This window comes from Camelus dromedarius, chromosome 9 (genome assembly GCF_036321535.1).
Source record: "Camelus dromedarius isolate mCamDro1 chromosome 9, mCamDro1.pat, whole genome shotgun sequence".
Taxonomy (NCBI): domain Eukaryota; kingdom Metazoa; phylum Chordata; class Mammalia; order Artiodactyla; family Camelidae; genus Camelus; species Camelus dromedarius.
The window spans coordinates 38,165,040-38,181,816 of NC_087444.1; the positions used below are offsets into that span (position 1 = coordinate 38,165,040).

The 16,777-nt window shown below is 41.9% G+C and overlaps 1 long non-coding RNA gene across 1 annotated transcript in view; it reads right to left on the minus strand.

Annotated features, from left to right (window-relative positions):
• Positions 1-16,777, minus strand: part of LOC116154855 (uncharacterized) — a 63,828-nt gene that overhangs the window by 29,404 nt on the left and 17,647 nt on the right. Inside the window, exon 2 of the long non-coding RNA XR_004138904.2 lies at positions 8,907-8,947. This is a non-coding gene — a long non-coding RNA (uncharacterized LOC116154855). The remainder of the gene's footprint in view (positions 1-8,906; positions 8,948-16,777) is intronic.

A 16,777-nucleotide genomic window follows, 5' to 3' on the forward strand; every position in this document is an offset into this window, starting at 1 on the left:
AGGGCCCTGTCACAAAGGATGCTTTCCCAGGATACATCCTTGCATCACAGTATCCAGCACATCACTGGGCGCCTCTGCTGGGTCTGCCATGTCATGCGTGGTTTACCGGTCAGCTGATTTCTAGGCAGTGGCCATGGTCTCAGCGAGCAAAAGGGATTCAGTCTCTACAACCACACGGCTACTTCCCAGGTGCCGGCAGCAGATTTAGACGGTAGTTCCATTATTACTTCCCCAGGGACGTATCCCGAGAGTCTCCTTGATCAGCTCAAATTGCCCTATTATATAGGCTCTCATCACCACACGCTCTCATTATACATTTATTTGGTGGTTTCTTTGTGTTTCTGTTGTTAGACTGTAAGGTCCACAAAGATGAGAATTACAACCTTTTTTATTCTTTCACTCCCTCCCTTCTTTTATGTTTTTATTTAACATTTTATCTTCATTGTTTAACACAGAACAAGGCACATGGTAGGGGTTCAGCAAACACTTGTTGAATAAATGAATAGATAAAGATTACTCAAGAAGTTCCAGTGTAGGTAATAGTGCAGCTTGCATTGAACTAATCATTCCAGGGGAAACAAGAAGTTATGGATACAGCATAAGGGGGCGGCGGGAGGTGGGGACAACTAGAATCAAGGAGTGCCCCAAGGTAGACATAAACCAGTGAGAATTTGATCCTTGGGAAAAAGGAGCCACCCGAGAAGAGATCCACATTTGTTTTTCTTTTGGGGCCACTCTAATAGCTACGGGGTCTGACAGGCAGAGCTCAAGGCACAGTGTTTTGGTCTGAGGAATCAGAAGACAGAATTTTGAGATTTCTAGAGACCCTGGAAAACTGAGGAGGAAAATTCTAAGAACAAAATAACAGAAAAGAAGCTCCAAAAACCTACACATGAATTCCTCTCTAATGTTAGCCTGAATACTTAACTATGAATGTTGGGATGAGACCCTATGGAGCCCAGAGCCAGTATTAACAGCTGAAGAGTAAGAGAGGTAAGCAGAGATTGAACTGCTCCCTGCCGAAGAGGTATAAGAGTATGGAGTTAGAATCCCTCTCTACGTGAGAGGGGCTGGGGAAATATCTTTTGCTTTTCACTGACATTCAAGAGAGGTCATATCTTAGAAGTAAGGACTCTGAGAACTAAGAGATTTTAGGACTAAGGGCAAAATTGAGATCACACCGCCCTGACAAAGTCTAAAACCTGAGCTGGTGCAGGATCAAGGTGACCTGTGAATAACTACTCAACGGCTAGAACAGAAAGCAACACTGTACCAAATGAGCAAACGCGATTCAGAGTCTACAACATAATAATGATGCCCAACACAATTAAAAAAAATTATTAGATGTGTGATAAAAACAAGACACTGGGACTTAGTCACGGGGAAAACAGTCAGTAAAGGTAGACCTGGAATGGCCAAAGCTGGAATTAGCAGGCAATCACTTCAAAATAATCAAGATATTCTGGGAAATAAGGGAGGAGATCCCAGCTTCCCCTTCCTCCCACAAAGCTTGGTGATTAGACAGCTATCCGCCAACAAAAACAGCTCCAGGGGACCTTTAGATTCTACTTAGGAAGTTTCAGCGACACCATGCAACAGAACATCCTAGGATAACTGCCCCAAAGAGAAAGCAGGCAGCTTCATTTAGCCTGCCTCATCCCACGCCCCCAGCTGGCACTGTTCAGCTCCAAGAAAGAGCCTCTCAGGTAGTAACAGCTCCTCTCACCGGGAAAGGAAGACAGGGCCGAATGTCTAGCCTCTCTAGTATTTCCCAGCACTGTGTGAAGTCCAGCTCAGCTCTACCCCACCTAGATAAGCGAAGAGGGCTGGCCAGGAACGAGAAGAGCAGAGGCTATTATCAGCAAATACGCAGTGGGAGTGACTGTGGTTCAGGGAGACCTTTGCTATAGGCAAATTCAGCAGCTGCTACCACAGACAAAGTCAGGGGCTGGTTGTGCAGATCTTGCCAGTTGCCCCCAGGGGTTTATGTTCACTAACACCAGTTGTGCCTCAGGGCCTCCCTGCTCCCTTCACACCACCCCCCTCACACCCTGCCAGGGCCAGGACCCACACTGCTAGCCATCCAAGGTCCTTGTGTCGGTGCAAATGTAAAACACCAGCCACTTGGGTCCCCCTCCCCCCACCAGAACCCAGCAGCTGTGCTCACAGCCAGCCCAGACTTTTGCATCTGCAATGAATGCTGGTTTTTGAAAAAGATTAACAAAAGGGACAAACTTTGAGCAGGGCTAACTCAGAAAAACAGAGAGAGGACTCAAATAAAATTGGAAATGAAAGAGGAGACGTTACAACTGATACTTCAGAAATGCAAAAGATGATGAGACACTACCATGAACCATTATATGCCAATACATGGGGTAACTAAGAAAAAAATAGATACATTCCTAGAAACATGCAACCTACCAAGAATGAATCATGATGAAATAGGAAAGCTGAACAGATGGGTATCAAGGAAGGAGATAGAATGAGTAATCAAAAACCTCCTCAAACAGAAAAGCCCAGGATCAGATGGTTTCACTGGTGAATGCTACAAAACATTTAAAGAAATATTAATGCCATCCTTCACTAACTCTTACAAAAATTGAAGACAAGAGAACACTCCCAAACTCATTTTATGAGGCCAGCGTTACCCTGATATCAAAGCCAGATGAGGATACAAGGAAAGATAACTATCAATGTTCCTGATGAATACTGATGCAAAAATTCTCGACAAAATACTGGCAAACTGAATTCAACAGCACATAAAAAAGCTTCATTCACTATGATCAAGTGGGATTTAACTCTAGGATGCAAGGATGGTTCAATTTATGCAAATCAATAACTGTGATATACCACATTAATAGAGTGAAAGATAAAATTCATGATCATCTCAATAGGTGCAGGAAAAGCACCTGGCAACGTACAACATCCTTTCATGACAGAAATGCTCAACAAATTGGGTAGAGAAGAACATACCTCAACACAATAAATACCATATATGGCAAACCCATAGCAAACACCATTCTCGGTGATGAAAGTTTGAGTTTTTTTTCTCTAAGATCAGAGACACTTTCACCATTTCTATTCAACACAGTATTGGAAATCCTAGTTAGGGCAATTAGGCAAGAAAAAGAAATAAAAGGCATCAGAATAGTAAAGGAAGAGGTAAAATAGTCTGTGTTTGCAGATCATATGATTATATATAAAAAAGACTCCACCAAAAACAGAACTAACCAATAAATTCAACAAGGTTGCAGGATACAAAATAAACATACAGAAAACAGTTGCAGCTGTATACACTAACAATAAAAACATATGAAAAAGAAATGAGGAAAACAAGCTTGCTCACAATAGCATTAAAAGCAATAAAACACTTAGAAATAAATTTAACCAAGGAGGTGAAAGATCTGTACACTACAAACTACAAGACTTTGATAAAAGAAATTGAAGACAAGCAAATGGAAGGATACCCCCATGTTCATGGATTGGAAGACTATTGCTAAAAATGTCCATATTACCCAAAGCCATTTATAGATTCAGTGTAATCTCTATCAAAATTCCAATGAAATTTTTCATAGAAGTAGAAAAACCCATGCTGAAATTCTTATGGAGCCATAAAGGATCTCAAATAGCCAAAGAACAAAGCTAGAAGCATTACATTTCCTAATTTCAAACTATGATAAAAAGCTCTAGGATTCAACACAAGTGTGGTCCTGGCATAAAAACAGACAATAGACCCATGGAACAGAATTGAGAGCCTAGAAATAAACTACCACATATATGGGCAACTAATATCTGATAAGGGCACTAAGAATGCTCAATGAAGAAAGGATTGTCTCTTCAATAAATGGTGATGAGAAAACTGTGTAACATGCAGAATAATGAAATTGGACCCCTATCTTACACACTGACAAAATTGAACTTGAAATGAATTAGAGATTAAATTTAAGACTTAAAACCAAGTGAAATAGAAAAAAGCTTGACATTAGTCTCAGCAGTGATTCTCTGGACTGGACAGCAGAAGCATAGGCAACAGCAAAAATAAACAGGGAAAAGCAAAAATAAATGAGTGGACTACATCAAAATATGAAGCTTCTGCACAGCAAAAGAAAAAATCCACAAAATGAAAAGGCAACTTAAGGGAGGAAATACTTGCAAATCAGGTATCTGAGAAGGGGTTAATATCCAAAATCTCAAATACAAAGATAAAAGATCTCAGTACAACTCAATAGCAAAACAACAACAAAAGCAAAACAAACAAAAAAACCTAATAGCTGATTAAAAAATGGGCAGGGGAATTTAATAGACATTTTTTCAAAAGAAGACTTACATACGGCCACCAGTATGTGAAATGGTGCTCAACATCATAAATTATCGGGGAAATGCAAATTGAAACCACAATGAACTTCACACCAGTTAGAACGGCTATTTTCAAAAAGACAAGAGGTAAGTGTTGGCAAGAGTGTGGAGAAAAGGGAACTCTAGTGCATTGTTGGTAGGCATGCAAATTGGTACAACCACTATGGAAAACAATATGGAAGTTCCTCAAACAATTAAAAACATAACTACCATATCGTCTAGCAATCCCACTTCTGGGTATATACCCAAAGAAATGAGGCTCTTGTAGCAATATCTGCCCTTTCATGTTCACTGCAGTATTATAACAGCCAAGATATGAAAACAACCTGCGTCCATCAACAGATGAATGGATAAAAAGGTGTACTTATTTAAACATACACACAGGGGATTATTACTCAGCCATGAGAAAAAGAAATCGTGGTTTTTGTAAAAATCTGGCTAACCCTGAGGGGCATCATGTTAAGTGGGTAAGTCAGAGTGAGAAAGACAAAATTCTGTATGATATCACCTATATGTGGTATCTAAAAAAGACAAACTCAGAGAAAGAGAGTAGAGTAGTGGTTACCATGGGCTACGGGTTGGTTGAATGCACAGATATTGGACAAAGGGTACAAACTTTCAGTTATAAGATTAACAAGGTTGGGGATCTGATGTATATAACACAGCAATTCTAGCTAGTGATACTGTGTCACGTATACTTGAATATTGCCAAGAGAGTAGATCTTAAATATTCTCACTACAAAAAAGAAATGGTAACTATGTGACAGATGGAGGTGGTAGCTAATATTATGGCGGTAATCATTTTGCAATTAATAAATGTATGAATGGTGGTTGCCCAGCTAGCTCAATCGGTAGAGCATGAGACTCTTAATAAATGTATCAATGTATTAACACATTGTACACCTTAAACTGACACAATACTACCTTGTCAGCTGTATCTCAATAAAGCTGGAGGGGGGAAGCATTTCCACTTTATTAAAAAAAATAACCAATATTAAAATGTTAGAAATAGTGATAATAAACAAATGGATAATTTCAGACAAGATAGAGAAACTTAAAAAGAAAGGAATCAAATAGAGATCTTAAATGGACAAGTAAAATAGCTAAAATTAAAAAAAATATATTGGATGGGATTAACAGTAGATTGGATCCAACCAAAGAAAGTATTTACAAATTTAAAGATACATTAATTATCCAGACTAAGAATAGAGGGGAAAAAATTGGGGGGCGGGAGGTGGGGAACAACAACGCTGTAACTGTATCCAAAAGAAGACGACATGAGAATTAGGGGGGAAAAGTGTATATTTGAAAAGATATTGTCCAAACATTTTCAAAGTTTGAGCAAAATGATCAACCCCCAGATCCAATAAGCCCAGAAAACCCCAGGCAGAACAAATACAAAGGAAATTACACCTGAGCACATTATAGTTATACTGCTGTCAAACAAAAGGGGAAAAAGAACCTTACAAGCTTGGGGGAATGGAATGTGGGGAGATGAATACAGGAGAACCCAGAGAAGAATGACAGCAGATTTATTATTTAAAAAGAAAGGAAAAGCACAGAGACCAGAAGACAAAGGAGAGGCATCTTAAAGTGTCAGGGGACAATGTGTGTGGAGGAACTATTACATAGATTGCTCCACAAATGTGAAAATTTCTTTTTTAAAAATAAAGGGAAAAATAAAGATATTTTTCCAGTAAATGAAAGCTGAGAAAATATACCCCGAGTCACCAAGAAATGCTCTAGGAAGTTTCTTCAGGTTGCATGTGAATAATACCAAATGAGTAATTAAACCTAAAGGAAGGAAAAAAGAACACTACAAACAGTAAATATGAAAAGCTGTATTTTCTTTTCTCAAGTTTTATAGTATGCAATGAACTGTTTAGAGCAAAAATAATAACAAAGTTGAGGCTGGTGCCAAAGCAGTGGTGAAGAATGTGATGACAGCACTAAGACAGAATAGGAGCATACTATTTGGGGCTCTTACATTATATGTGAAATGATATAAAGTTAATTCAAATTAGGTTTAGATAAGCTAAGGATGCAGATTGTTATCAGTGTAACAATAATAAAAAAAAAAAGAACTAAGTAAAAATGAAAATGCCAACAAAGGAGATAGGTTAAAAATTTCTCAAAAACTTGATTAACCCAAAAGAAGACAGCAAAGGAGTAACAAAAGAGCAAGGGACTGATGGCCCCGATGAATGGTAAATAGCACACCGGCATGATTAACCCAAACGACACTGATATTTACGTCAAATGCAAATAAATGACATATTCCAGTTTAAATGTAGGGATTGTCACACTGGACATAAAGAACTAAGTACACGCTGTTTTTAAGAGACATACTTAAAAAAAAAGACACAAATGAAGGCAAAAAGATAAGAGAAATGGTGAACAGAATCTTAATGCCCTACGTAGATGTAAGTATGAGGATGCTCATATTGCGTATCAGGCAAAGCAGACGTCAGGACAGGGAATACTGCTGTAGACGAAGAGCATTATTTGACACCAACAGGGGCAAACTGACATCTTGTAGAACACAGACCCAGCAACTGCAGAACACATCTTCTTTTCAAGTGCACGTGGAACATTCATAAAGACAGACCATATGCTGGCCCTAAAAAGTAGTCTCAGTAACTGTCCACTGGTTGGAATCATACTGAGTATGTTCTTTGACAAGAGTAGAATAACATTTGAAATCAATAACAGTAAGATACCTGGAAAAGCCTAAAATATTTGGAAATTAGTGGAAAGGTGGGGTTAAAAGTATTTTTTGAAATAAACTGTAATGGTAATGAAAGCACAATGTATCAAAATTTGTGGACAGGAACTAAAGAAATACATAGGAATGGGTGTATAAGCTTTAAATTCTTAGAATAGGAGCTAGGCTTAAAATCAGTGATCCAAGTTTCCACCATATGAAACACATAAAAGCACCAATTCATCACAAAGTGAAAATAAGGAAGTAATGAAGATGAGGTCAGACATCATGACAGAAAATAGATTGACAGTGACCAGTGCTGACCCATAAAGAAAGTCCACAAGGCCAATGTTTGTTCTCTAAAAGGATTCCTAGACCAACTAATGAAAAAAAAAAAAAAAAAAAAAAAAGGGAACACGTGAATGACTAATATCAGTATGACAGAGGAGAAGTAACTACTGTATCGGTGGTCCCCAGACTTCCCAGGTTTGCTCAGAGGACTCATGAGACTCAGCATATAGACAAATTCATAGCTAAGCTTTTCTTTTTTCTTTTAACAGCAAAAGGATACAAAACAAAATTAGCAAAGGGAGAAGGATCATGGGGTGAAGTCCGGAGGAAGCTTTCAAGAGTCTGCTCTCAGTGACGTCACGGAAGAATGCTGCGTTTCCCCACAGAGAGCTATGACAACATTTGTGAATTGTCTAAGCAGCTTATTAGAGACTCATTGTCCGGGGCTTCGAGGGCTGGTCATGGAGGCAGCCTCTGTCTAGCATGTAACAAAGTTCTAGACTCCCAGAAGGAAAGCATATGGTTAGCACACACCATGTTGTTTGTACACAGTTTAGGAGCAGCTGTCCTTATCAGATAGGACAGTGAAGACCTTCCTGACATCCAAGTTTCTAGATGCCAGCCAAGGGCCAGCCTTGAAAACAGTCCTTTCCAATGACAGCAGTCAGATCTGCTATGTTAACTCTTTTCTGCACAATTAGGTATCCTACAAAAACTACAGAACTGACAGCTTTATGCTAATATCAGAATGATAGAGGAGATATAACTACAGATCGCATAAATATTACAAAGCTAACAACTTTTTAAACTTTTTTTTCAGTTGACAATATATTTGTCAACTGAAACGAAACAGCAAATTTCTTGAAAGTGACAACATACCAAAACAAACAGAAGAAAAAAATTTGAATAGTAAGGTATCTTTTAAAGAAATCAAATTAGGAAAAAAGATGACTGACAGGAAAACTCCAGAGTCATACAGTCACTCTTGTAAATTCTATAAAACATTTTAGGAAGAAATAGCATGAATCTCACACAAATTCTTTCAGAAAATAGAGGATTAGGGAACATTTCTGACTCGTTTCATACAGTCAGCATTACTCTGATACCAAAACCTGACAAGCATATAATTAGTAAATAAAATTATAGTCCAACATCCCTCATGATTATACATGCAAAATTCCTTAAAAGTATGCTAGAAAAATTAATCTAGAAATATATAAAAGGGGTAATGCATCATTGGGACTTATTCCAGGTATGCAAGATTGATTGATTTGGGCATGCGAAACCAATGTAATTTACCACATTAGCAAAATAAAGAAGAAAAATTATATAATTATCTTCACAGAGGCAGACAAAGCATTTGACAAAATTCAATGTCCATGAGCGTTCACGGAAGGACCAAAAAAACCTCTCAACAATCTAGGAACAGAAAGAAACTTTTTTCAAGCTAATAAAGTACATTCATGATAAACCTAAAGCCAGCATTGTACTTGAGGTGAGATACAGAATGGGTAACACCTGGGACTGGGGACAAGACACGGATTTCTATTCTTACCGCTTCTGTTCAACATTGTGCTGCATATTTCAGCCAGTGCACTAAAGCAAGAAAAATAGAAAGCATACATTAGAATGAAAGAATCTCTTTATTCACAGATGACATGATTGTCTACACAGAAAATCCTAAGGCATCTAAAAAACCCACCAAAATTAATGTCAGTTTAGCAAGGTTACAGAATACAAATCAACATACAGAAATCAGTCTGTTTCTATAGACTGGGTTGGTATCTAGTGTCTAAAGTGGTCCCCAGTGACCCTTGTCTCCCACCATGTATTCCCTGTCTAGTCTGCACAGACACTGAATCAGAGCTGCCTTAAGGGACCAACAGAGTAAGGCAAAAGAGACAGTGTGTGATGTCTGAGGCTAGGTCACAAAAGGCACTCTTGCCTTGGTCCTTTGAGTCACTCACTGTGGAGGAAGCTAGCTACCCTGGTGTGAGGACAGGACGCCACCCCACAGGGAGGCTCACGTGGAGAACGGGATCAGCATCAGATTGCCACCCATGGCAGTGAGCTGATTTGTGATGGGAGCATCTAGTTCTGGCCAAGCCTTCAGACCACAGCAGCCCTTTTTACCGCAACCTTAGGAAAGACCCTGAGTTGAAAATTCTCATCTCATCAGCTCCAAACCAACAAAAAAAAAAAAAAAAAAAAAAATGAGGTAATAAACAATTACTATTATTTTGAGCCACTCAGCTGCTGGGTGGTTTATTGTACAGCAACTGATAACTAACACAGCATTTAGAAAACAAAATTTAAAGTAATATCTATAACAACATTAACAAAATATTTGAGGATATATATATATTTTAAAATGTAAGCCAGGCCTTTATGCTCAGGACAACAAAACACTGTTGAGGGGGAAAAAGAAATTAAAAGTCCTAAATAAATGAAAGATTTACCATGTTCATGAACTGGAAGATTCAATATTGTTAAGATGTCACTTTCCCCCCAAATTATTCTATAAAAATTTATATCTTTCTAATTAAAATTCTAGCAAGCCTACTTGTACTAATTGATAAGTGGATTCTAAAATATATATGTAAATGCTAGGGAGCTAGAATGGCCAAAACCACCTTGATAAAGACGACAGGACTTACAGTACCTGATTTTAAGACTTTACAAAACATTTCAGAAATGAAGATTGTGTGGTTGTATTGTGAGGGTAGACAAATCAATTTGAATAAAATGGAAGAGTCCATAAATAATCTCATGTCTATAGGCGTCAAGGCAATTCAAGAAATAGTATTGGAAAATGTTTCTAACAACAGTTAAAACAAACATAAACAGAAATAGTGCTGAATCAACTAGATGCCTGTGTGGGGAAAAAAGGGGGACCTTCAATCTTTACCTCATACCATTCACAGAAGTTGATTTGATATGCCTAAACATAAAAGCTAAAACCAGACAACTTGTAGAAGAAACATAAAAGAGTATCTTCATGCCTTACAGTAGATTAAAATTTCTTATATAGGACTCAAACAGCACTAATCATAAAAGGAAAAAAAAATAGAGCTTTAGTAAAATTAAAAGCTTCTGCTCCTGGAAAAAAAAAAGACACCATCAAAAAAGTCAGAGACTGGGAAAAATATGTGCAAAGGACTTTTATCCAGAATGTACAAAGAACTCTTCCCCAGAATATACAAAGAATCATACAGTTCAGTAATAAAACAATAACCCAATAAGAAAATGGACAAATGACTTGCAGAATAAGATATGCACCTAGCCAATAAGTGTATGAGAAAATCTATCACACAATTAGTCATTAGGGAAATGCAAATCAAAACCACCACGAGATATCACTTTATAGACAGACAATAGAATGGCTAAAATTAAGAAGACTGACAACACCAAGGGGTGGGAAGGATGCACAACATCCCGGAACTTGATGGGAACGTAAAATGGTTCAACTATATTTAGAAGTAATTCGGTAGATGCTTATAAAGCTAAAAATACAGCCACCTTGACTCAGAAATCTCACTCTTAAAAAGAGACATTTATCCAAGTGAAATGAATGTATTATTTCCACAAAAAGTTTGTATAAGAATATTCATAGCTTCATTTGTAACAGCCAAAACTGTTATCCACAGCAGTGTCCATCTAAAGGTAAATGAACAAACTGTGATATATTCTTACAATGGAATACTATTCAGCCTTAAAATGGAACTAATTTTTACCGCACACATCAGCAGAGACAAATCTTTACACCGGACGGCTTCGCCAGGAAATTTTACCCAACATAGAAAGAACTCATACCAGTCCTTCTCAAACTCTTCCAGAAGACTGAAAAGGAGGGAATACTCCCAAACTCATTCTATGAAGCCACCATCACCCTGATACCAAAACCAGGCAAAGACACTACCAAAAAAGAGAATTATAGGCCAGTATCACTGATGAACATAGATACAAAAATCCTCACCAAAATATTAGCAAATAGAATCCAACAGCACATGAAAAAGTTTCTTTTGAAAGGAAAAGCCGGGCTGGGCTAACAAGCTAACTCACAAATCTAAGTGTAGCAAGTGTCAGATGACTGATCTGAGTTCTGCTGGACTAACTTGTAAATCTGAGTTAATTAGTGATGGTTTGCTGATTCCCTGTTCATGTTTTTTTTGCTAGCCAGCTGGATTTTCAAAGACACATACCTGGCCTTGAAATGTTGGTTTGCTGCCTCCCTGCCTCTACTTTTGTGATACTGTTGCTGCTAAAGCTGTTCCATGTCTATTGGCCGAATTACCCAAGCTTGTAATTAACCCTATAAAACCTCATGCACACGTCTTGGAGGTGCTCAGAGCTTCGGAGCAGAAGCCCCTCTGAGCCTGCCAGCGTAATAAATCTGAGTACTCCCACCCTCTGAGTGGTGCTTGTTTCTTGGCTGGCCTGTCATTTCCTTAACAGTCAGACAAAATAATGCAAACTGTATGATTCCATTTATATGAAGCTCTAAGAACAAGCAAAACTCGCCATATGATGATAGATGTCAAAGCACTGTTGGCCCTGCAAGGGAAGTGGGGTGGGCATTGGCTGAAAGGGGCCGGGGTAAACCATTTTTGGGTGATGGAAATGCTCTGTATTTTCATTGAGATAGTGGTTACATGAGTAATACATTCACAAAACTCAATCAGCTGCACCCTTTAAAAAAATCGGTTGTATGTAAATAATTCCATTAGAAAAGCTAAAAACCAAAACAATTATTTATCCCTCTGGGGGAAGACTGGCTAAGGGAGAAGCTGGGACAATGCCGGTTCTCCAAGCCAGGTTCCCGATTCCATGCTTGTTCTCTTTCATTTAAGGTCTCCTGCGAAGCCCTTGCCTTGGGGAGGGGCGACCTTTGGCTTGGCACCGTCTCCACAGCCCTCCCTCTGACCTGCAGGGCTCCGGCAGCCCACCCCACAGGCTGCTCAGTGCTTTTCTCCACTTCGGACTCTACCCACAGGCTCTGTGATAAAAGCCTCCCTGCTGGAACAATTTCCTTACTTATGCCCCTGAGCTCTCAAAAATTTGAGGTTGATTTGTCTCAAGGGAACAATCTCCACTTAAAGTCACAGCCACCAAGAGGCTCCCCTAATCTCAAAAGCATTTGTAGAGCTGAAAGGCGCGTTTCCACTCCTGGGGTAACCTTCCCGCAATCACCAAGCCTGCCTCCTGCTCTTTTACAGGGAGGGCAGGCGAACAAGCACCGCTTCACTTCGGTATTTCTGTACCTGTTAGGGGATCCCCAGCCGCAGTGACCGGTTGGCTTGTTGTCTGGGGTGCAGGGCTAGGAGAGGCATGCTCTTGTTTCCTGAGTCCCCGTCAGCGGCTTTGAGGCACAAGGACTTGACATCCTGATCAGAGACCCCTTAGCAGCCAGCTACCTCCTCTCCCAGCCAGAGTGTGAGTGTTTCCTCCTTCACAAACAATCACTAATTATTTTCTCCCCGCTCTGACACCTGCCTTATTAGAAGCCTGCTCCACTCAGCAGCAGCACCTGAGCAGAGCCCGGGGCCTCCTGCCTGCCGGAGGGCAAGCTGAACCCAAGAGAGGAGTGACTGAGTCAGCTCAGAAAATCAAAATTGAGCCTCAGAGACTTTTGAATAGTTGTGTCTCTGAGGGAGATGTCATGATCCAAGGATATTTCCAGTCACCTGATTTGATTTAATTTGGGGGTTTTGCTAGTCTTTATTTGGTATAATATACCCTGTCTGGATCTGGGCACAGGTGGTCTGCATTTGGGGGCACTCCCTCCTACAGGCAGATGCACTCCCACAAGGGCTAGGGGAGTTCGGAACTCAGATAACAAAGTCTTGAGAAGGTCCACATGCATTCAGCTCTTTGCAGATGGACAGAGAAGGGCAGGGATTCTCAGAAGCCTGCCTCTGAAGCAAGAGATTGTGAGGACAGGAAATACCGCCTGGAGTTTGCACAGGGAGTAGGGGGACTTGAACACAGCTTGTTAATGTCCCCCAGACGTTCTGCCACCAGGAAACATGGAGACATTCTGGGAACCTGATTTCCCCGAACTTTTCCCAGGCTGGCAGCTCCAGGGGGGTCCATGGGAAGATACTAATTGTGTGGCTCAGGCATAAAGAACACAAATTTCTAGTTCTGACCCCACAGTTGGGTTCCAAATGCTGGGCTGTCCTGGAATCCTTGTGTCCAGTGCTACTGACCAGCCCATGCTCAGATCTGTCTGCTACTTGTCCTCAATATGTGGCTTCAGTGATGTCACTGGCTGGCATAGGCCTGGCTCCTGTTGGCTGACTGTGACCAGAGGGGGGGACAGAATGCAGTTGAGACTAGGACAGAATTTCCATCTTTAGAAAATGAAGTGGGAAGGTATAGTGGCCAACCTCTGGGCAACACAGAGCAGAATCAAAAATAAAGCCCAGGCTCAGGGGTGAAATGATGGTGCATTTGAATCCCAGCTTTGCCTCCTATCAGCTGTGTGGCTCTGGGAGAAAAATATGACCTCTCTATGCCTATTGTTCCTTTCTCTGAAAGCTGGGGGAAATGTATCTTATCTGGTTGCTGTGAGAATCCAGGCAGATACGGGGTATAATCAAGCACTCAGCTCCAGGCTTAGCACACAGTTGGCATGAATCAGTAGTCTTAGCTTGCCAAGTTTACTTTTGAGTCACTACACCTGAGTCTGAGATCAGCGTTTGTCATTTAATAGCCATGCTAGCGGGGCCACTAATACAGAATCTTGTAACTCCGTTGTCTTTACTTTAAAGACAGAGAAAGTAGTGCCCAACTTGTGAAGTTGTCACGCCTCTAAGAAGCCTTCCCTGGTCTCCTGCCATCTGGAGTACTGCTTCTCAGACTTTACTGTGCTCTTGCTAAAGCACAGATCTCAATGAGTGTGTCTGTGATGGGGCCTGAGAGTCTGCATTTCTAACAAACATCCAGGTGATCCAATGCTACTGGGTCATGGACCACACTTTGAGTAGCAAGGATGTGAAGTTAATTGTTCCTTACTCAGAGGTAGGGGTGTGTGTGTGTGTTTGCCTTTGTCTCCTATGTGCAGGGCAGGGACCATGTTGGACTGTCTTTTCTCCACTCCTCACAGGTGGGTCCACCATTGTCCAGTGCCTGAGACAACCTGCACAGGCAGGAGGCTCCAGCTACTTTCCTCCATCTACCTTGTGAGGCTCTGAATCAAGTCCCCCACGCTGACCTGGGGTGGAGAAGCCCAGCCACGTCTGCCAGGGAGCCCCACTGCTCCATCTTGGATCTCCTCCACTTCCCTTCATTCTCAGAGTCCAGTGTCCCTTGGCTGCCTGGTCCATATACAGAACTTTCTATTCACCACCCTCTCCCACCCTCTGTTGGTGTCTAGAATCCAACTGTGGTCTTTGTGCCCCAGATCCAGTGTCCCTCAATCCTGGTGCCGCTACACGTGGCTCGTGGACCACAGGCTGACTTCCTGGATGGGGAATGTATTCTGAGTCCCTAAGTCCATGGATATAACCAATCCTACCCCATCTGACTGCTCAGGACTGAGCCTCATGTCTCCCTTCCCGCATCAGTGACCTTAGAGCTAGACATCCGCCTTAACCCTCCGTACAAGCTGAGTCTGACTCCTGCGCTTGCCCCCAGCTCCCTCCCCTCAACACCATTTTCTGGCCTGCAGGGTGGCCCTTCAGAATGGCCCCTTGCTACTGTGTGTGGAGTTCCAAACCAGACAGTCACCGAGCTGCTGACAGGATGATTGGAATGGGGGGAGAGAACAATGCTATTTAAGGAAGAGAGCAAGAATGAAGAGAAAAGTTCTTTCTGAAGATTACAGAGGTGCCGGAAGTATTTAGGAGTAGATGTGAGAGAGGGCATTGTGTAAGTCAGAGAGAGCTTTCAAATCGTGTGCCCCTCCGAGGCCCCTTCAGGCTCTGACGGCACACCCACACTCTCACACCCACACCTGCACACACACACACCCGTCCCTCCATCACATGCACACATGCTCTCATATACACCATCCGTCCCACCCACCCATACGTAAGCCCCCATACACACACTCACATATGTGATCTCTCTTACACACACACACACACACACACACACACACACACAGGCTCCCAGCCTCCAGCATCAGGCCCTCTCCCCTTGGACCCCCACAGCACACATGCTGGTTTCTGCTTTGTTTCTGTTTCACTCAAGGTCTCTCAGTCCTCCTTGCCTGTCACTCTCTCTTTTATTTTCATCCCCCTCCCTCTGTGCCCCGTTCTCTGTCTGTGTCTTGCTCTCCTCTCCCTGTCCCCTCTCCCTCCCACCTCTCCATTCCTGTCCGTCCATGCCTTTCTCTTAGCTCCGTCTGCTCTCTCGGGTTGGTTGGTCCTCTTTCTCCCTGGGGCTCTCTCTCTCGTCCTGTCTCCAGCATCTCTGAACTTACCCATCTCTGTCTCTCTCTCCAGGATGTGGGTATATCTTCCATCCTCACATACCTAAACCACACTGGAGAGTGAGAGCAGGGACTGGGCTGGCTCTTTTCCTCCTCCAGAGCCTGGCAATCTGGCCTCAAGCCCCGGAGCTGACCAAGCTTTGAGCTGACCCCGTGGGCGCCTCTGCTTTTTGGCAGGAGATGGGCTGGGAGGCCCTGCCTGAGCCGTCCGGCCTTGGCATCGTCCTGTGGGCAGTACGTGCAGGCTGCGCGGGGGCCATCAGTGTGCAGACGGCTAAGAGGGACACACACACACTCTTCAGGCATCGGTTTCCAGATCCCACTGTGCACACACCCTCCCACCCCTCCTACTGTCCCTTCTGAGGACAGTCACTTCCTTCACCTTAATCGGCTGCGCTAAGGGACTCTCTGGAGGGTGGGCTGTTTGCTGCTTTCTTCAACCTTTCAAATCATTTACAAGGACAATCTTTGTTAGAAGGAAAAATGTCATGAAATAAATGAGTACGTTGAGTTTAGTCATCTCTGGACCCACTTCTCATGATTTCGTGATAGTTCCTGACTTTACCAACTCAAAACAAAGGAACGTCACGCATCGATGGTACCTTGATGAGGAAAGAAAAAGAACGGGAAAGCGCAGGCTTCTACACTGAGGAGAGTCATTCTACACAGAGAGGGCCTCTGCTTCTCTTCTGGGCTTAGAAGGAAGAATCCAAGATGTGATCAGTGTGTTTAGAGTATTTCAAAGCAGGAATGATGCAATAGTGGGTGATCATCACCTGCCCAAGCCATCATCCGGCCACTCTCACCTTCTCAAGAAATTGCTTCATCAGGCAAAGCAGAGCATTGAAGTGCTCCAACCCTGCCCAATGGAGCACCAAAATTCTGTGAATTCTGCAGGTGACAGCAAGAATACCCAAGATGCCGATGCCCTGTCCACGAGGAGACTTCCCCTTGTTCCTGGAGTCATTTTAGAAAAAGGGAAACAATGT